Here is a 22,996-nt window from a genome sequence, read left to right on the forward strand (position 1 = left end):
TTACTAGTTTGAATGTGAGACTACCATCATTTCATAGAACATCATCTTGGCTATTTCATACATAATTTTGACTTGCAGCTGTTTTGCATTTGATTAGTTATGTAGATTTTTGTCATATCACTTCATTGTCACTGTTTTGCTCCTAAAATTTATTTATTTATTTATTTATTATTTATTGCATTCTGTAAATCCATCTTTGACTTTCAATACTGTCTGAATCCTTCTGGGCATGCCGTCGATCAGATTCAAACATGATCAAAATCTGATCACAGGTCTCTTCTACACATTCCTATTGTTGATGCATACAAGTTAATTCACTTGGATATGTATACAATTTTTTCTTCAACTCTACCCACAAGTGTTCGAATGGGTTGAAGTCTGGGGACTGATGGGGTCAATCCAGCACCTCTACTTCACTGTCATTGAACTATTTCTTCATCAATCTCGATATATAGTTTGAGTCGTTGTCCTGCTGGAATACTACATTGTCCTTTTCATACCCATAGTACTCCAGTGTACAAAGTAACTCGTCTTGTAGGATACTAACATACAGCTCTGGACAAAATTAAGAGACCACTTTCAAATGTTCATTTTGTGAGATTTTTCTCTTTATAGGTATATTTTTGAAAATGTAAATTGTTATTTCAGTCTACAAACTTCTGACATGTCTCCGAATTTCCAAGCAATAAATTTAGTTTTTTTTTCTGAAAAGGAGAAATGGTCAAATAAATGTAAAAAACCTAGTGCTTTCAGACCTCAAATAATGCAAAAAAAAAGTTCATAATCATTTAGAAACAACAATATTAATTTTTTAACTCAGAAAGAGCTCAGAAATCAATATTTTGTGGAATAACCATGATTTTTAATCACAACTTTCATGCTTCTTGGCATGCTTGCCACCAGCCTTTCACACTGCTTCTGGTGCAAATATTTAAGCATTTCTTCTTTGTTTGATGGCTTGTGACTATCCATCATCCTCTTGATTACATTCCAGAGGTTTTCAATGGGGTTCAGGTCTGGAGAATGGGCTGCCCATGACCGGGTTTTGATGTGGTCGTCTCTTAATTTTTGCCAGAGCTGTATAGCTCAGCAATGAGACCACCTTCTATACTGGTCAAGCATCCAACACCTTTTTAAACAGCCCAATATCATCAGGCTTCATGCACTGAATTTGACAGTTCATTCAATCTCTTGATCGCTCATCCCTTTTTCCCTTGATTCTTTCAGACCCATTTACACCCATCAGAACTTAGTCTATTGAATTTCATGTCATCGCTTCAAATCACCCATCTAAATTTACTATCTGTATGTCTTCAGAGTTTGGTAGAAAAATAATTACTGGGAGGAAACTCTCGCAAGCACGGGTAGAAGATAGAAACTCTTTGCAGATGCTGTCCTTTGTGGGTTGGAAAACAGGACTCCAGTGCTGCAAGGCTGCTAATGTTTTTGTATTGATGATCCAATGTTTCTGTGGTTGGAAGCCTATCACTGTGATGCAAACTGTGTGCCTCACTGCTGTCTTGGGCAAAACCAATGTCAAGATTGTCTTCCAACATGTTTTGATACTGCAGCATGGTTGCGTCCCTTTCCAGGAGGGGGGAAAGCAACTGGCAAATTTTCCTTTTGTATTGTGGATAGAACACACTGGCAACACAGTAGTCAGCACTATTTTGAATCATTACTATTCAGGTCACAATCATGTTGCAGATAGTGCTGAAAGAAACCGCTCATGGGTCAGTCTCTTTCATGAGGACCCAATCCACAGTATGCTGGTGGAATGATATTCAAGCTTTCTTCCTTCATCCCGTCCTGGCAATGACCGACAACTGAGAGGGTATCATTATCGTCTTCATCCCCTAACTGTTGCACATCCATCACTTCTTCCTTCTCATACTTTCCATAGTCCTTCTCGATTTGTTCCTTCCATGGCAAATGCCTATGAGATGAAAGACCTGAATTTATAGATATTGTTAACCCTAAAGGAATCCTCCTCTGTTTCCTCCTCTTCCCCCGGGACTACCTCCATTATCTCCTCACCCAGACTATTTAAAGCGTGCTCCAGCATGTAGAAGACAGTAATAGTGATGCTGATGACTGCATTGTCACTGCTAACTATCTTAGTAGCCATTTCAAAAACAAACAGAAAGGTGCAGAGGTCCTTCATCTGCATCAACTATGCAAGTTTGAATTGCACCAAGTCCATACTGCATTGTGCCAGGCTATGCAAAATGCCATAGTGCACCAGGTCTCAGAACTGCTGCCACAGTCGCTGCAACATGTGCAGAGTTGAATTCCACTGTGCAATCACATGGTATGTCAACCGGTTAACCGGCAGACCAAAAGATCTCTATACCAACTAAAGTGAAATGGTGCAAGTGAGCATAAAATGACAGTGATTTCTGCAGCAGCGCATCCAGGCTGGGACAGTGACGGAGGAGTTGCTGTACCATCACGTTAAGAATGCACAACATGCAAAGCACATGTGTAAACTTGACCCGGCATAGAGCTGCCACCAGGTTTGCACTGTTATCACACACAGCCTTCCCTGGCTCAAGGTTGAGTGTAGACAACCATTGTGCAAACTCGGCATGGATAGCTGTCCAAAACTGTTGATCTGTATGACTGCGATCTCTAAGGCATATTAATTTAAACACTGCCAGATTGCAGTGAGCCCTGTCTGCATAGTACAAAGGAGGGGGGATTCTCTCTGCAGTGTTGGAATGTGTGTTTCATTAAGGCAGAGGTTGAGGGTGCAGGTGGAGGCCGTAGAGAAGGTGGAGGAGATAGAAGCACTGGAGGAAGTGTTATATAAAGTGATTTGTTCCACAAGCCCTGGGGATTTCAAGACTTGGTGTCTAGTGCTTTAGTTCTCCATCCCGCAATTTAGTTCTAAAACCCAAGCTGTTTAGTAGTTTATCTCTCCAACTCATGTTGTATATTAGTTTAGTTATCCATGTTTTTGTGTGTATTTGTTTTGTTCTGCAATCACAGCTGTTTAGCAGTTTAGTTTCCCAATGCCAGTTGACTATTAGCTTAGTTCTCCATGTTCTGGTGTCCATTTTTTTTTCTGCAATCATAGCTGTTTATTTGATTAGTTCTCCAACCCATGTTGTCTCTTCATTTAGTTACCCATCTTATGGTGTGTAGTGGTTTACTTCTACAACCCTAGCTGTTTAGTAGTTTAGATCTCTAACCCCTGCTGTCTAGTTGTCTTATGGTGTGTAGTGGTTTATTTCTCCATCCCCAAGTGCTCTGCAAGCCTTTGGGACTGCAAGACTTGTATAGCAGCCCCTTCCCAAACTGCCCCCACAGCCACCAGAGTCACCCATGCTTGCTCGCCCAGGTGTCAGTGCTGAAATGCACCATGTCAGACATAGAATTTGTCAGGGTCCTGTCAGTGCCGGCGTGCAGCCTCCGCTGAGCAGGGACTCATCCGCACTGTAGGGGGGCCTGGGGTCAGGTACGACCGGAAAGTACTGTCAAACAGGACCTGGGGACGCTGAAGTTTAGCAAGCAGTGAAGGACCTACGGTCATGTGACTGCAAGGGGGCAGGGCTTAGCGTCCTGCTTCCAGAGATCAGCAGGACACTATACAGAAATACTCAGAGTCAGGCAAAACGGAGGTCATACACAGAGATAGCAGTAAAGTACCAGGGGTGAGACAGAATGGATAGTTGGAGCCAAGCAGGGGTCAAAAACCAAACAGACATAGAAGTTACCAAGCAGAATCCAACAAGCAATATCCAGAGAACAGACCGAGTCGTACATAGAGTATCAAGCACCAGAACACAGCACAAACACACTCAGGGGTCAAAACAACTCTGCCAAGGGCGAAAGTATAACTGACGGGGATGGGAGCTTCCTGAGGCTACAAGAAGCTTTCCCAGAACCAATGAAAGGCCACAATAATAAGTCCAAGGTGAGCAGGTAAGAGTCTGCACTGAGATCAAAACATTAACCCTGGAAGTGCAGGTCCACCAGCACTGGTATCATGACAGTACCCCCCTCTCAACGGGGGGCCTCTGGACCCCCAGGCTTGCCCGGGTACCTAGCATGGAAAGCCCGAACCAGGCGATCCACATGCATCAACCGGGCCGGCACCCAGGACCGGTCCTCCGGCCCATACCCCTTCCAATGAACTAGGTACTGTACTGACCGCCGTACCAACCTGGAATCTATGATATGACCAATCTCATATTCCACATGTCCCTCAACCGAAACCGGAGGAGCAGCGGACTCGGATTCTCCCCGGACTGCTTCAAAAGGTTTCAGTAGAAATCTATAGAAGACGTTAGGGATCTTGAAAGAGGGTGGAAGGCACAGTCTGTACGCCACTGGATTGATTTTTTCCACAATGTTGTACGGGCCAATGAATTTGGAGCCCAACTTAGCTGACGGAACCTTTAACTTAATGTTTCGCGTGGAGAGCCAAACTTTCTCTCCAACCTGAAACATGGGACCAGGCGTTCGTTTCCTGTCTGCGAAAAACTTATACCTGCCTTGAGACCTAGATATACGCCGCTGGACTTCTGCCCATGTATCTTTTAACCATTGTACATAGTCCTCAGCCCCGGGACACCCTGAATCCAGATGAGAAAACTCACCAAAATGAGGACTGAACACATAGTTGATCAAGAAAGGGGACATACCAGTGGATTAACTCACCCGACTATTGAAGGCAAATTCAGCCAACGGCAGTATATCACACCAGTCATTCTGTCTAGCAGAAGTCAGACATCTGAGGATCTGTTCCAGAGACTGATTAGTGCGTTCTGTCTGACCATTACTCTCGGGATGGTATGCAGACGAAAAGGACAGAGACATCCCTAATTTTTTGCAGAAAGCTTGTCAAAACTTAGCCACAAACTGCACACCACGATCAGACACTACATTCAGGGGTACCCCATGCAAGCGGACCACATGCTGCACAAACAATCTGGATAAGGTCTCAGCTGAAGGTAATGCAGACAGGGGTAAAAAATGAGCCTGCTTAGAAAATCTGTCCACCACTACCCATACCACCATATTACCCCTGGAAGAGGGAAGATTGGTAATAAAATCCATGGACAGGTGGGTCCATGGTCTTTCAGGAACTGCCAAGGGAATCAGAACCCCCGCCGGCCGGCTATGAGAGCTCTTAGAAGGAGCGCAGACCCCACAACCAGAAATGAATTTCTTTATATCAGAACCAGGGTTAGGCCACCAGAAGATCCTAGCCACCACCAGACATGTGGCTGATAAACCAGGGTGAGCACTCAGCTTGGATTCATGGAACTCTTGCAAGAGTTTAAGGCAAAGATGCTCTGGGACAAACAACTTGTCCCCTGGCTTGGCTGCAGGAGCCAGCGACTGGGCCCCCTCAATTTCCCGTTCCAATTCAGACGAGATCCCTGCTAACACAACCTCAGGGTGCAGAATGGAGGATGGTGGCTCAGGGGCAGACACAGGATGAAAACTGCGAAATAAGGCATCAGCCTTGACATTCTTTGACCCTGGACGGAATGTAATAGTAAACTGGAAACGAGAAAAAAAAAAAAGCAACCAACGGGCCTGTCTGGGCGTTAATCTTTTAGCAGACTCAATGTATGACAAATTTTTGTGATCAGTGATCACAGTAACTGGGTGACTGGCCCCCTCCAAAAAGTGCCTCCACTCCTCAAATTCCAACTTGACCGCAAGAAGCTCTCTATTGCCTACATCATAATTTCTTTCAGCAGCAGAGAATTTCCTGGAAAAGAAAGCACATGGCCTGAGGTTGGTAAGAGTGACAGGCCCTTGGGACAACACTGCCCCCAACCCCACCCCGGAGGCATCTACCTCCACCACAAATGGTTTGGACAGATCTGGCTGTACCAACACAGGAGCAGACATAAAACATTTTTTCAGTCGAAAAGGCCTTTTTTGCAAGTGAGGACCAATTTCTCACATCCGCAAGTTTGCATGTCAGATCTGTGAGTGGTTTGACCACCTGTGAAAACCCCCGGATAAATTTGCGGTAATAATTGGCGAACCCCAAGAAGCGCTGAAGACCCTTAAGATCTCAGGTTTGCACCCAATCCGCAATGGCCTGCAACTTCTTGGGGTCCATGCAAAAACCCTCACAGGACACAATTAATCCCAAAAAAGACAATTCCTGAACACAAAATACACATTTCTCCAATTTGGCAAACAGATGATTTTCCCTCAGTCTTTGGAGAACAGTTCGTACATGGTCCAGATGAGAATGCCTGTCGGAGGAGTATATCAAAATATCATTTAAGTAGATAACAACAAAACAACCAATGAGATCCGAGAATACCACATTGATGAAATTCTGAAATATGGCGGGGGCATTGGTAAGACCAAACGGCATGACTAAATTTTCAAACAGTCCCTTGGTCGTGAGGAATGCAGTTTTCCATTCATCCCCCTCTCGGACCCTTATCAAATTATATGCCCCCCGAAGATCCAGTTTAGAGAACCATTTTGCCCCTGATAGCTGGTTACACAAATCGGGAATCAACGGAAGGGGGTATGTATTCCGTACCGTAATCTGATTAAGCTCATGAAAATTGAGACAGGGACGTAACCCGCCAACTTTTTTCTTTACAAAAAAGAAACCTGCCGTCACAGGTAAGACTGAAGGACATATGTGTCCCTTGTGCAGACTTTCAGCAATGTACTCCTTCATAGCCAAGCGCTCAAGGCCGGATAAATTAAACAGATGGGCTTTAGGTAATTTAGCCCCTGGGACCAGCTCGATAGCGCAGTCAAAGGGTCTATGTGGCTGTAACGTCTCGGCCTCGCTTTTAGAGAATACATCTTCGAAGTCCTTCAGGTATTCCGGAATACCTTCCAGCTCGACAGATGATACAGACACAGATTTAACAGGTTCAACTAGCAGTGCGGATGTATCACACAACTTAAAATCATTAAACCCCCATTGAACAATCTCCCCCGTTTTCTAGTTAATAACTGGGTTATGGTGTTGTAACCAGGACATGCCCAACACCAACCCTGCAGGTAGATTGTCCAGAACCAAACAACTTAGGTTTTCCACATGAGTAGCGTCCACTCTGAGCGCAAATAAATCAGACATGAAAAAAATTCCCTCTTTAGTGAGGGGGAGGTAATGGCCACCACCTTGATCGGAACCTTGAGCCTAACTGTCCCTATCTTGTAACGTGTGACCAATTGGGAGTCAATGAGATTAATGGATGATCCGCAGTCCACGAAGGCTGTAGAGGGAAAAGAACTACCGTTCACAAACAGTTCCACATGAAGTAAAACTTTAGAAAACGAGGAAAAGGTTACCTGAGGGTCTGAGTAGTCACCCCACTGACTACTCAGACCTAGTCGTTTCCCGCCGACTGGGTCGAAGATGGGCAATCAGGACACTCCCTTTTCCAATGTCCCGTTTTACCTCAGCAAAAGCATAACTGCTTGTTCTTCTGGCGTTTCCTCTCCGTATCCTTCAGGGAGAGGGCACCTACGTCCATGAGCTCAGGGGCAGTCTCTTTTCCACTGGGGAACAATGGAGTCTCCACCTGCATCACCCCTCTGGCCCGCAGCCTGCAGTCCAGCCGGATGACCTGGGTCATGGCGCCCTCGAGAGAGTTAGGTGGGGGATGTAACGCCAAGGCATCCTGCAGCCGCTCAGACAAGCCTCTGCGAAAGAGACCTCGAAGCACAGCATCGCCCCAAGAGATCTCTGCAGCCCAACGGTGAAATTTAGTGCAAAACCACTCAGCCGAGTATTTCCCCTGACAGACGCTCATCATCATGTCCTCTGCCAATCGCACTCAGTCAGGCTCATCATATATGTGCCCGAGGACCTCAAAGAATGCATTCACAGACACTCTCTCAGGGGCAGTGGGAGGAAGGGAGAAAGCCCAAGCTTGTGGGGACCCTCTTAATAAGGACACAATGACCCCTACCTTCTGGTTTTCGTCCCCAGAGGAACGTGGTCTCAAACTAAAAAAAAGTTTGCAACCCTCCATGAAGATCCTGAACTCCTTTTTGTTCCCAGAAAAGAAGTCAGGCAGTTTAACAGGTGGTTCCGGGGACACCAGAACAACAACCCTTGCCCCAGCTCCCAGAGACCCAGCACTGTCATCAGATAAAGCCCCTCGCACTGTCTGCGAAACCTGCTTCTGAGAACGAGCAAGAGCTTGCTTCTCCAGAGATAAACCCTGAAACATCTGACTCAGATGACTGTATGGAATCCATAATTATCTGCACAAAAAAACCCCAAAACTTACTGGTCAGTTATAATGTCAGGGTCCTGTCAGCGCCAGCGTGCAGCCTCCTCTGAGCAGGGACTCACCCGCACTGTAGGGGGGCCCGGGGTCAGGTACGGCTGGAAAGTACTGACAAACAGGACCTGGGGACGCTGAAGTTTAGCAAGCAGTGAAGGACCTATGGTCATGTGACTGCAAGGGGGCGGGGCTTAGCATCCAGCTGCCAGAGATCAGCAGGGCACTATACAGAAATACTCAGAATCAGGCAAAACGGAGGTCATACACAGAGATAGCAGTAAAGTACCAGGGATGAGACAGAACGGATAGTCGGGGCCAAGCAGGGGTCAAAACCAAACAGACATAGAAGTTACCAAGCAGAATCCAACAAGCAATATTCAGAGAGCAGACCGAGCCGTACGCAAAGTATCAAGCAACCAGAACACAGCACAAACACACTCAGGGGTCAAAACAACTCTGCCAAGGGCGAAAGTATAACTGACGGGGATGGGAGCTTCCTGAGGCTATAAGAAGCTTTCCCAGAACCAATGAGAGGCCACCATAATAAGTCCCAGATGTGCAGGTAAGAGTCTGCACTGAGATCAAAACATTAACCCTAGAAGTGCAGGTCCACCAGCACTGGTATCATGACAGAATTTTTCAGGGAGTGGGTGATGTTGTCTGCAACTTGCTGCTGTAGGGCAGCACATCTTTCTTAGAGAAGAAATGGTGACTAAGAAATGGTACTGGGGGACTGCCATGGCCATCATCTTTCGGAAATTGTCTGTAAGGCTGCATTTCCGTGGCCAATAGATTGCAGTGGCCATGGAATAATCACAAAGATCACAGGCTATGAGTCATGCAGAAACACGCGCTGTGCTCTTTGTAGCGAAGAGCTCTCAGCTGGCCCCTATCGCCCATACAATGACAAGTTTGGGTGAGGATCATCTGAGGAGGCCACAGGCTGTCCACAATAATTAGTTTCCGGAAAGCTAATTGTGAGCATACAGCTTATCCACCTCCGAATTAGAATGCATAGAATACGTGGATATCCTGCCGCTCGATCGCTGCTAACTCCAAGATAACCCTACACTCCTCACTGACACCGCTATTCTTGTTTTTATCCAAATAAATACAGGCTGATTGGATGCCATTCTTCTTTTGAGGTTAACACCATCAGGGTCTTCCTTCCCCTCTCCCTCAGAGTAGCAGTCACAAACAATCCCCTAGGCTCCCCCAACCACTTCCTTGATCACATTTATGTATTGCTGACACACTTCATGTCCTAAAAATTGCCAACCCTTATCCTGGGAGATTTCAACAGCCCCACCTCCCCAACTGCATCCCACCTTCTATCTCTAGCCATTTCTTGTGGCCTTTCCAATTTTCAACCTTTGAGGCACGCAAATAAGGTAATACCCCTGATCTGGTCTTTGTCCGTCTCAGTTCAATCACCTACTTATCTCACCCATTACCCTAGATTTTTGAAAAAAGACCCAAGCTAGGCAACTGCAGAACCACAAAAGCGCTGCTGTCCACTGCCAGAGTTGGGTCTCGGGATGCATTGATTGTCATGGTTGCATAACTCTGTGTCTACGTAACATCCTCATCTTCCTCCTTCTCTTCTGCTGAGCTACTCAGCTGCATACACCTGGGCTTACACCAAATGTGGTCTACTACCTCATTGTCATCCTCTCTGTTCTCCCACTCATCGCCCTGAGAGTAATCCTCCTCCTCTTCCTGCCCTGACAGCACAGTACAGTCTGCGGGTGCTTCTAATATCTGAGTCTCATCCCAAATGGATCACCTCCACCCACCTCATCTGTTGGTGAGGGTTTGGATTCTGCTCGGATCCTACTTTGTCCGGCTCTGTATCAAACTGAAAAAAATTGGGTGTAGGTGCAGATGATTTCCTCCTCTTGACTGTCTGAATCTTTGGAGTACACTTCTGATGCCCATGGCATATAATGTGTGAACAGATCTGCAGACTCAGCCATCTGTGGTTCCCAATAGTCAGTTGGGAGGTTGGAGAGTTGTGACATGGGGGAAATTAAGGGTGATTGGTATGCCAACACTGAGGACTGTACTGTGTGTTATGTTAATGCAGAGGAACATGAGCAGAGGCCACTTGATGCTGCGCTTGCCATCTACTAAAGCACATGTACTTTCTGGCCCTCATCTACAAAGCCACGGTGCAGCTTCCAAAGAAAGAGAATGAAGTAGCCTGTACACTAACGGATGTTGTAAAAATGCTGTGTGATTGCTCACGGCAGCAAATTAAACCGACTTCTCATCACTCATATCATACCTTTGTCACAACCCTAAACAGCTATTCAGTACTTTCAATTCTCTCTTCCATCCACCAGTTCCCCCTCCCTCTCGTCTCATCTCAGCTGAATACTATGCATCACCAACTGTGAACTTGAGCCAATAATGTCCCACCTCATCCCAAACCTAACCCACCTCTTCAACCTGTCACTAACAATTGGTGTCTTTCCTCATGAAAAAGCCCATCCTTGGCACATACTCTGTGTCTAGCTATCACCCCATCTCATTTCTCTCCTATGCCTCCTAACTACTGGAGCAATATGTACATTTTGAAATGTCATCCCACTTTTCCTCTTGCACCATCTTTGACTGCTTACAATCTTGCTTCAGACTGCACCATTCCGCTGAAAATGCTTTGACTAAAGTCACCAATGACCTACTAACCGCCAAATGAAAGTGACGTAATTTTGTCTTCCTCCTTTTCCTGGTCTTAGCATCTGCCTTTGAAACAGTGGTCCATTCCCTCTTACTATAGACTTTTTGATCTCTTGTGATTACAGATTTGGCCATCTGTTGGATTTCCTTGCATCTAACAGACAGGACATTCAGTGTCTCCCACTCACACACCACCTCCTCATCTTGCCCCCTATGTGTTGGTCTCTCCCAAGGGTCAGTTTTAAGCCCAGTCACTATGCTTAGGGTGTGCACTCCCTCTTGAAGGAATCGCCCTTGTTGACATAAGGTGTTCCCAGCCAATTGCTGGCTGACATCTTCTATTTAAGGCTCCTCCTCCAATATTGAAGTGCTTGAGCTAGGTTGTTAGCTTTCCTTGCATGTTTGCTAGTTGTCAGGTTCCCCGGGTCCGGCTGTTTGCTTGTCTGCCCATTATCCATCTGCTTGTACATGTCTTTGCTCTTCTGTCCATAAGCAGGTTCAGATCACCCCTGCCATTGCCTATCTGTCCAACACTCGGTCCAGCCCACACCTGACAGAGCTATTCTGTTCCTCAGCCGGTCCTATCTGCACTCGTGTTTCCAGTGTCCCTACAGTGCCTGCCTACATTCTTCATCCCTCCTTTGGGTCATAGCAGCCTACCCACTCCAGGGGATCAGCTGCCACCTTCTGCAGGTCAGCCCTGAAGTAACACCTGGTGTCACTTTCTTCTCCCTTCTTGGGTTGCAGTTTTCGCCTGCTGCCACTTATCCAAGTTGGGATTTGATATGCCACCTAGTTACACCCCTCCAGGTTTTCTGAGTGATACAGCACAGTGGTTCCCCACCTTGCCCATTACAGTCTCCATCTGCTGGATTGGCTGTAGTGGAAGGGGTGTCAGTACTCATTACACTAGCTCTACTCTGTTGCAATTGATGCCACTTTGTTGGTGTCTGTCACTAATTTTTGTAAATGTGTAGACTCCTGGTTGGGTGTCCTTCATGCATGTTGCCTGTAGCAGTGGGTTTCCGAGACCAGCAGCCCTCCACCATCTTTGAGTCAACTACCCGTGCTACTATACTTAGATTTTTCTGACAATAGTAGTCTACAAAATTGACATTTGTGTCACTTGAGTGTGGCTGAGCATGAGGTTGAACTGTTGCATGTGGTATCAGGGCTTCCAGCACAGCAGGTCCACACTGATCCCTACTCACCTCATCTTACTTTGACATTCAATTGAAAGCTGTAAATGCTGGTCCAGACCAAAATACCTCATGCATGGCTGATTGCTGCAGTGCCAAGCTACAATTTATACTGTGGGTGAATTGAGGCCACTTTTCTGGTGTCTGCCCCTAATTTGATGTGCTTTGTGTTATGAATGAGTCACCGTAGGAGGCAAAAACAGAAATACTAGCTAAGTCCAGAAAACCAGAGAAGTTGGCAGCTATCGGATTGCAGACCCCTGAACCTATCAACAACAACTAGCAGTAGCCGTGGGGGGTTCCTACGGTGCCCTAGACCCCTCGATCACAGCCGGAGAATTAAATAGCCTAAAGACAGAAAGGGAAATCTAAACTGCCCCAGAGCAGACCCCAAAACAATAGGCAGCCCCCAACATATAATGACTGTGAAGCAAGATGAAAAAACACTCACACAGATAGAAAGATAGGCTGAGCAAATGATGGGGCCCAAGCTAACTAAATAGGACAGGATAGAAAAGCTGCTGTCTGCAATCCGCCAAAACCCTATCAAAACAAGAGCCAACAGACTGATAGGGAAAAAAGCCCTGAAGACGCTAGGCTTCAAAAAGACTATATCAGTACTCAGGTATTTTCTGAAGACAGAGCAAAAAGGAATTCAGCTCACCCCAGCAGGGAATGGCAGAAATCAAGAAAAACAAGGCAAAACAAAACCCAAACACAAATGCAAAAAGCAGAGCAGAAAACTTAGCTTTTGAGGAGCGGGAATCAGACTGGTCTCCTAGAATCCCTCAGAGAATCACCAGCAAGGCAGAAGGGCGTCGACTGCCTTATATCCAGTCAGCAATTCCCATCACCCAGTCATCATCATCCAGCTCAGGTGCTTGGTAATCAGCCTCACTACCTTCCTTCACCAGAAGAGGGAGTTCATCAGACCTCAATGGTGAAGGGGAAAATCAACTCACAACAGCACCTCCCCCTTGAGGAGGGGTCACAGAACCCTCATCCACGCCACCAGGGCGATCAGGGTGAGCCCGATGAAAGGCACTCACCAATCTTTTGGCATGAATATCAGAGGCAGAGACCCAGGTGTTATCCTCCTGACCATAACCCTTCCACTTAACCAAATACTGGAGTCTCTGTCTAGCCAGATGGGAATCCAGTATCTTCTCTACCTCATATTCCATGTTACCCTCAACCAATACAGGGTCCGGAGGTGCCACCCCAGGAACTACTGGTTCAACAAACCTCTTCAACAAGGACTTATGAAACACATTATGGATTTTAAATGTGACAGGAAGAGCCAAACGAAAAGAGACCGGATTAATAATCTCCAAAATCTTGTAAGGTCCAATAAATCTAGGCTTAAACTTAGGAGAAGCCCCCTTCATAGCAATATTTTTTGATGATAACCAAACCATATCACCAACCTTAAACTGGGGACCAATGGTCCTATGTCGGTTGGAAAACCGCTGGGCTTTTTCCTGGGAGAGAGATAACTTATCCACCACTTGGTCCCAGATCTGGTGCATTCTCTCCACCACAGTGTCAACACCTGGGCAGGCAGAAGGCTCCAACTGCCCTGAAGAAAATCGAGGATGAAACCCAAAGTTACAAAAAAAAGGTGACATCAAAGTGGCTGAACTAGCTCTATTATTTAAAGCAAATTCAGCCAAGGGCAAAAATGAAACCCAATCATCCTGATCAGCGGAAATAAAACATCTCAAATACGACTCCAAGGTCTGGTTTGTTCTCTCCGTCTGCCCATTAGTCTGAGGGTGAAAAGCAGAGGAGAAGGATAACTGAATTCCCAGCTTGGAACAGAAAGTCCTCCAAAATCTAGACACAAACTGAACTCCTCTGTCAGATACAATGTTCTCAGGAATCCCGTGCAAGCGAACCACCTGTTGCAAAAACAGGGGCACCAACTCAGAGGAAGATGGCAACTTAGGGAGTGGTACAAGATGAACCATCTTAGAGAACCTATCACAAATCACCCAAATAACAGTCATTCTCTGAGAGACAGGCATATCAGAGATGAAATCCATTGAAATATGGGTCCATGGCCTCCTGGGGACTGGCAAAGGCATGAACAACCCACTAGAGCGAGAACAAGGTTTAGACCGGGAGCAAGTCCCACAGGACTGCACAAATTTCCTGACATCACGAGACAAGGCGGGCCACCAAAAAGACCGACTCACCAGATCTCTAGTACCAAAAATACCTGGATGACCAGCCAATGCAGAGCAATGAACTTCAGACATCACTCTCTTCTTCCACTGGTCAGGAACATACAACTTTCCACTGGGACAATGCTCAGGTTTGTCCTCCTGGAACTCTTCCAGAGCACGTCTCAAATCGGGCAAAATGGCAGAAAGAACTACCCCTTTGCCTATGATGGTAGCAGGCTTGGTCACCACAGGAGAATCAGCAAAGAAGCTCCTAGAGAGAGCATCAGCCTTGACATTCTTAGTGCCAGGAAGAAAAGAGACCACAAAATCAAAACGTGTAAAAAACAAGGCCCACCTAGCCTGTCTAGGGTTCAAGCGTTTGGCCGACTCCAGGTAAATCAAATTCTTGTGGTCAGTGAGGACCACGACTTGATGTTTAGCTCCCTCCAACCAATGTCTCCACTCCTCAAATGCCCATTTCATGGCTAACAGTTCCCGATTCCTCACATAATAGTTACGTTCAGATGGAGAGAACTTTCGGGAAAAGAAAGCACAGGGATTCATTTTAGATGTTACAGGATCCTTTTGGAACAAAACAGCTCCTGCACCAATCTCAGAAGCGTCCACCTCTACCTGGAACGGGAGTGAGACATCAGGTTGCCGCAAAACCGGGGCAGAAGTGAATCTTCGCTTCAGCTCCTGAAAGGAAGAAACAGCCTCCGGAGACCAATTCAACACATCAGCACCCTTCTTAGTCAGATCAGTCAATGGCTTGGCAATACTAGGAAATTTTGCTACAAATTTCCGCTAAAAATTATCAAAACCCAAAAACTTCTGGAGGGCCTTCAAAGAAGTGGGCTGAACCCAATCATAAATGGCCTGTACCTTGGCCGGGTCTATTTCAATAGTTGACGGAGACAAAATAAATCCCAAAAATGAAATCCTCTGTACCCCAAAAAGGCATTTCGATCCTTTGACATACAGGGAATTCTCCGTCAAGATCCGGAACACAGTCCGAACATGTTCCACATGAGAATCCCAATCCTTGGAGAAGATCAAAATATCATCCAGATAGATAATCAAAAATGTATCCACAAAGTCTCGGAAAATGTCATTCATGAAGCACTGGAAGACAGAAGGGGCATTAGTGAGCCCAAAAGGCATCACCAGGTATTCAAAATGTCCCTCCGGAGTATTAAACGCAGTCTTCCATTCATCCCCCTGCTTAATGCGGATAAGATTATACGCCCCCTGAGGTCAAGCTTGGTAAACCAGCAAGCACCTTTAACTCTGGAGAATAGATCCGAAATCAGGGGTAACTGATACTGATATTTAATAGTAATTTTGTTGAGGGCACGATAAACAATACAAGGCCTTAATGAACCATCCTTTTTGGCCACGAAAAAAAAACCCAGCCCCTAAGGGTGAAGAGGATGGTCTAATATGACTCTTCTCCAATGCCTCCTTAATATAGGATCGCATAGCCTCGTGCTCGGGTACAGATAAATTGAAGAGCCGACCCTTGGGAAATTTACACCCAGGGCTCAGTTCAATTGCACAGTCATAACTCCTATGAGGAGGCAAAGACGCAGACTCATTCTCACTAAATACATCATAAAAGTCTGCCAAATAGTCAGGAACATCATGTGACTGAGGAGAAGTGGAAAAAAACGGAGCCTCACTAAGGGCACACCGACAACCCCAACTCACCACAGACACAGATTTCCAATCCAAAACTGGATTATGAATTTGCAACCAGGGAATCCCCAGAACAATGGTATCATGCAAATTATGCAACACCAAAAATCTGCAATTTTCTTGATGGTCTGGGGCGACCCGCATAACCATCTGGGTCCAAAGCTGAGGTTTATTTTTCACCAAAGGGGTAGCCTCAATCCCCCTCAAAGGGATAGGCGTCCGCAGAGGTGTCATCGGAAATCTACAACGTTTAGCAAAATCCAAGTCAATTAGGTTCAGGGCTGCTCCCGAATCCACAAAAGCCTTGGCGGAAAATGTGGACAGGGAGCAGATCAGAGTAATTGCCAGAAGAAACTTAGGTTGAACACCACCCACAGAAAACGTGTGTGCAAAACGTTTCTCTCGTTTAGGACAGACAGAAATAATATGCGAGGCATCTCCACAAAAAAAACACAGCTTATTACGCCTTCTGAACTCCTGACGTTGCTCCCTGGGCAAAACTCTATGACATTGCATAGGTTCAGACACTTGTTCAACAGGTGGCAACACCTCTCGTGCAGTCCTGCGTTCACGTAAACGCCGATCAACCTGAATGGCTAATGACATAGAATCGTCAAGACCAGAGGGAACAGGAAATCCCACCATAGTATCTTTTACGGCTTCTGACAAACCCTTCCAAAAGAGAGCTGCCAAGGCATTATCATTCCAGGTAGTAAGGACCGCCCACTTTTGGAATTTTTGACAGTACAATTCTGCAGAATCTCGACCCTGGCTCAATGCCAACAGGATCTTTTCAGATTGATCAATAGCATTAGGTTCATCATACAACAACCCCAAGGCTTGAAAAAATGCATTCACAATAGTCAGAATAGGATCATCTGGTTTCAAAGAAAACGCCCATTCCTGGGGATCGCCACGCAGCAAAGAGATGACAATTTTAACCTGCTGCGCGGAGCTCCCTGACGAGTTAGGCTTCAAGGCAAAAAATAATTTACAATTATTTTTGAAATTCAAAAATTTAGACCGATCCCCAAAAAACACATCAGGAGTAGGGATCTTTGGTTCAGCAGCATGTGAATGAGCAAGGTAGGCGGAAATTCCCCTCACTTCCGCAGCGAGCTGCTCCACACGATCAGACAATTGCTTTATCTCCATTGAGAGGAAAAAAAAATTCCCCCTACGGCCTCAAAGATATAGAGGAAAAAATATACACACTTTTTTTTTTTTTTTACAATTTTTTCCTGCTATTGAGTACCCTAGGATCTGCGGTATGGCTGGTGATTCTGTTATGAATGAGTCACAATAGGAGGCAAAAACAGAAATACTAGCTAAGTCCAGAAAACCAGAGAAGTTGGCAGCTATCGGATTGCAGACCCCTGAACCTATCAACAACAACTAGCAGTAGCCGTGGGGAGTTCCTACAGTGCCCTAAACCCCTCGATCACAGCCGGAGAACTAAACAGCCTAAAGACAGAAAGGGAAATCTAAACTGCCCCAGAGCAGACCCCAAAGCAATAGGCAGCCCCCAACATATAATGACTGTGAAGCAAGTTGAAAAAACACTCACACAGATAGAAAGATAGGCTGAGCAAATGATGGGGCCCAAGCTAACTAAATAGGACAGGATAGAAAAGCTGCTGTCTGCAATCCGCCAAAACCCTATCAAAACAAGAGCCAACAGACTGATAGGGAAAAAAGCCCTGAAGACGCTAGGCTTCAAAAAGACTATATCAGTACTCAGGTATTTTCTGAAGACAGAGCAAAAAGGAATTCAGCTCACCCCAGCAGGGAATGGCAGAAATCAAGAAAAACAAGGCAAAACAAAACCCAAACACAAATGCAAAAAGCAGAGCAGAAAACTTAGCTTTTGAGGAGCAGGAATCAGACTGGTCTCCTAGAATCCCTCAGAGATTCACCAGCAAGGCAGAGGGGCGTCAGCTGCCTTATAACTAGTCAGCAATTCCCATCACCCAGTCATCATCATCCAGCTCAGGTGCTTGGTAATCAGCCTCACTACCTTCCTTCACCAGAAGAGGGAGTTCATCAGACCTCAATGGTGAAGGGGAAAATGAACTCACAACAGTTTTGTCAGCTTTTGGGGCCATTTGAAGGTGTTTTGCTTGCGTTTGATTTTGCCTCTCATTGACTGTAATGGCATTCGGCTATGTTCAGCAAATATTCAATGAATAAATTGGCGAATATTGCAAATTCAGATATTGTAATCCCAATAGAACATTGAAATATTAGCTCATCTCTTGTCATGAAGTCACAACAGCACATTTTTATGTGACGTAAGAGGCTTAGTCAAACCAGAAGCCATGACCTGCATTGAAGAAGCCAAAGAGGATTCACTTGTTGGAAGGGAAAAGTGGAGGCTCAAAATAATGGCCACAGTATGTTGTCATTTTGTTGAAATAAATAGTAAAATATTTGGATTCTGGAGAATACAAATTTTTGTAAAATTCAAGGAAAATTCAATTACACTCAAATAAATTTGATCATCTCTAATTAATAAACTTTTCTGGACTCATGATTAGATTCTACATTTCTATATTATAACTTTATAAAACATCTACAAGTTTACTACCATCAATCCCTATTTAGCATCTAGTTACCTAAACCGCCAACTAAAATCTCAAACATGCATATGTACCAACTCTGCTGTGCACACTGCCAGTCATGCATGAAGCGCTGCTCCTCCGGGACCCATTGATCTCTGGCACACTGCTGTCCAGAGATGGGATGTGAAGAGGGAAAATAATATGACAAAACACAGTGAAAGCAGTTTTGTTGTTCCAACACGAAATATAATAAGTACAGCTGTACAAGGTTGGATAGTCCACTGGATAGGATGGAAGAACATATGATGTCATAGCTGCAAAGCATTGTTAAGAAGCCTGGGCTGAAAAATTCTCAAAAGACCTCTCTCTCATGCTTCAGCAAAGTATGAAATGGTGCAGGGCAAGATCCTTGTAAATCAAATATAAAAGCATTATCACAAATTACAGAAAATTTGAATTAAAGTTAATCTTCCACTGATCGAAATGCTCAACTCTACCCATAATACATCCCTAAAAAGTTTGTGATTGCACTAACTACCACAAACCATTGTCTAAATTATAAATTTTAATGGAATAATACACCAAACAAGTTAGCAAAATGTGTCCCAATGAGTCTAAAGAATACTGGAGACGAATTGAAATACGAATACTTATTTCAGAGTTTTAAGAACTTTTGTCAAATTTTATTTTCACTGTGGATTAACATGCAATCTCTACTAAGGCAAAGTTTATTCATGTAGCATAAACATGAGTGCAGAACAAATTTCCTTAGATTGGGCATTGACAGTATTTCTTTACCATTTATAATTTTGTGCAGTCACAACCCAACAGCAAAATTAATATCTACCACTCAGAGGTATAAAATTAATGAAGAAATTGTTAGGAAAGTTAACTAAAATTACACATATGAATGAAAATTTTCCAACAGCCAACAGATGGTGGGAAAATTTAATAAGTCATGGGAATGACGGAGAAGTTTGAAATCTGAAGTTCCATTACACTTAACCCCATATCTCACATGTAACTGGCATATAATACCCTTACCTATTCCCCTGTCTTTACCCCATGATTTACTGTAGATGAAAAAATGGGGAAAGATTCTGGCACAACAATCAGGGATAAAATGGATTCTTTATTCAAACATGGTTAAAACATTAAAAGATGAGGCCTCGCCTTTTAATGTTTTAACTATATTTGAATAAAAAATGCGTTTTTTCCCTGGATGGTTGTGCCAGAATATTTCCCCCTTTTTTCTTCTACCTTCCTGTGTTCACCAGTGGAAACGGCACCCTCAGGAGGAACTCCGGACCAAATTTCCAGCTACACATTCTCAACATGGTAAGCCCCTTCATCCCTTTGCCTCTCCCTGCATCTCACTATGATCTTGAGACTTTCTGTTTTTGCACTTTTTTTTTCCTTTTCTTATTCTAAGAGCCATAACTTTTTTATTTTTGTATCCACATAGCCGTGTGAGGGCTTGTTTTTCAGAGGACGAGTTGTACTTTTGAATAAAACTATTCATTTTCACTGTAAAATCCAATTGGAGTAGTAATTAAGATATATACTGCAGCTATTCAAGTACAGTATATATTAAAAAGCAACAAAAGGTGCACACAAACAAACATAACCATATTTCCACAAAGGAAGCCATTTAAATATACAATTTGTCAAAGGAAATTATTTGTGATAATCCCTAAAAGAATCGAATGATCGCAATTCAAAGAAATTATCTGGTGCAAATAGGTACAATCATAACTGCTGGGACTCCGTTATAATCACCCAGCAATAAATAGTCATCTCCACTGGTTATAGTATAAACTGCTGTATAAAGGCTCCGACTCTAAACTAGATAATCAGTTTTACTACCCTAATTCTCTTTTTTTAAAACCTAATAAATAGCAGATTGTATACACATATAACGCTCAACTTGGTGGTTGTAATCAATACCTATTTATATATCATGTGTTAAAGGACAACAAATCTTCTTGGTGATTGTACTTAACCCGTTCCTGAATAAATGCAACCCATTAATTGTAGTGGGCACTAAACTGGACTGTACAATTATCAGCCCCATTAAATGGCGGTATTTAACATGCTATTAACTGAAAATTATCACTAGTTGTAGTAGGCATTAACAATACTCCACATTTCTAAATGCAGCAATAGCAAATATGTTCATTTTTTTAAGTTGTTTTCATTTTAATGGGGCAAAAGGAGGGTAATTTGAACTTTTGTGTTTTTTTATTTTTTCATATTTAAAAAAATTCACATTTTTTTATTGACTTCAATAGTCTCCTTATTAGACTTCAAGCTGCGATAGTCTTATCACCTGTGCTATACATAGCAGAGCATAAGTACTGCTATGTATAGCAAAAATCACAATCTCCTGTGAATTCCGACCACTGGCTGGCTTTCACATGAGGAACATAATGACAGGCACAGGGGTCATCAGCAAATCATCGGCTGTCATGACAACCCATCGGAGCCCCGCAATCACGTTACAAGGGCACCGATGGGCAGAATCTATGGCAAGCTTTCTGCTGCTGCATGTTAAATCCTGCTGTCAGTGACTGACAGTGGGATATAACTGTTTAACAGTTGCTGGTGGAGCACTTATCCACCTATGAGTGTTAAGGGCACATGATGGCTGATTAAATCAGTCATCATATGTCGGGAAAAATGTGGGCTTGTCTTGCTAGCCCACATCAAAGGCAGGGACATGACCTTTGACATTAATAGACATGAAAGGTCATGAATGGTTTAAAGATATATTTTTGAAAATTAAATAAACATTCTATTGAAGCAAAATAATGCCATTAAATCTCCCCAATACATTACCAATCATTTAAATTAATTCCACTAGTTATTTTAAGTTTTAGCATTTTCAATTCATTTTTTAAATATATGTAGTTTCAAGGATGTTTCATGTAATTTAAGCTTGTCTAACTTTTTGATCTTGGTTTTTGAGTGCATGAATCATCATCTTCTAATTGCTTCTTTACTCTGTATTTTACTGTGAATCGCTGCCACCCTATACTTTTACTCAATGGAAAATATTATTCATTTATTCATTTTCTATCTAAACCTACATAAAAGTGTTTCTGTTACACAATGTTGAGACTTTAATTATTGCAAACATTGGTAAATAAATGAATCTAAATAATATATCATCCAGTGATTCAGCATTTGTTTTAATGGCAGAACTACTTGAAAGTAAAGTATGGACAATTAGCTTTTGTTGGAAACAATAACATTTCTGTCACTAAGAAACAAGGAATTACTGGTTTTATGTTAGAACAGTCATTGCTAGAAAATATCTTCTGCAAAATGTATACATTTTAGTTAAACCTGCTGGTAAACTTATTTTTATCAGTATAAACAAGACCTTTCCCTTTCTTTACAAAGTCTAACATTTTTAAGAAGTACTGTATACCTAAACACATACAATCAGGACCATAACACATGGAACCATTTTAAAATTCATCTCTGGTTTGGATTTTATTGGGATCAAAAACAATGTGGCTGCCAACTGATTTTGGGGAAACTATATAATGCCTAGGTAGTTACAGTACAGCTACAGTAAGTCATAGCATGTGGGTCAAAATGGTGGATCAGGGGTTAACACTGATGCTTTGCAGCACTGAGATCCTGGGTTCAAATCCCACTAAAGACAATATTTGCAAAGAGCTTGTATGTTCTACCTGTGTTTATGTGGGTTTCTTCTGAGTACTTTGGTTTCCTCACACATTTCAAAGACATACTGATAGAGAATCTAGATTATAAACCCCAATGGGTAGAGTGATGATCTTTGTAGAGTGCTGTGGAATTAATGGTGCTATATAACTGAGTAAAATAAATAATACATTGCATCATGGAAGTTCACCATGTGTCACACCAAATAGTTCACTTACTATATTGCTGCAATCAAATACTAATGCATACCTTGCTTTGATTTCAATTTGTAATCATCTGAGTTCAGCCTAAGTGGTTACTGTTATTCGTAAAAACAATGTTACTGAATTATTTCAACTAAAAGTGCTAACAGAAAAAATGTTACTAGACTATGCATAGTGCCCACAGGATACAGTACCCTCAAAGGGATACCTGCCACAAGGGTGTCATGTTGCCCTGGAAGATCTGGAATTTGTTGCTCTCGTTGGGTAATGAATAACAGGTCTTCTTTAAAGATGGTGTGATTTGTGTCCCATATTAAATGGATTTAGTTTCTCCTGATCCTGAAGAGGTTAACAGCCCTTTCCATGCAGGTCAGAAACAAGCAGCGCCATTTCAGCTGCTTTTGATGTGGTCATTATCTCTTTCTATATAAACTGGTCAGACATTCTTGTCCCTGCCAGTAAAAGATTCATCTTCCTGTGCTGTGTGCTAAAGCTAAGTGAATGGAATAGAATTGTTGTAGAGGTGTCTGTGGTTTGCTGTAGTACATCTGTTTT

The 22,996-nt window shown here is 43.6% G+C and overlaps 1 protein-coding gene across 2 annotated transcripts in view; it reads right to left on the reverse strand.

The window, feature by feature from the left end:
• The window catches only part of CNTNAP4 (contactin associated protein family member 4), a 1,095,419-nt gene that overhangs the window by 451,139 nt on the left and 621,284 nt on the right, over nt 1–22,996 (reverse strand). The gene's annotated exons all lie outside the window — the stretch shown is intronic.

Source organism: Dendrobates tinctorius, unplaced genomic scaffold (assembly GCF_039654945.1).
Source record: "Dendrobates tinctorius isolate UK_male_01 unplaced genomic scaffold, ASM3965494v1 ptg000044l, whole genome shotgun sequence".
NCBI classification, from domain to species: domain Eukaryota; kingdom Metazoa; phylum Chordata; class Amphibia; order Anura; family Dendrobatidae; genus Dendrobates; species Dendrobates tinctorius.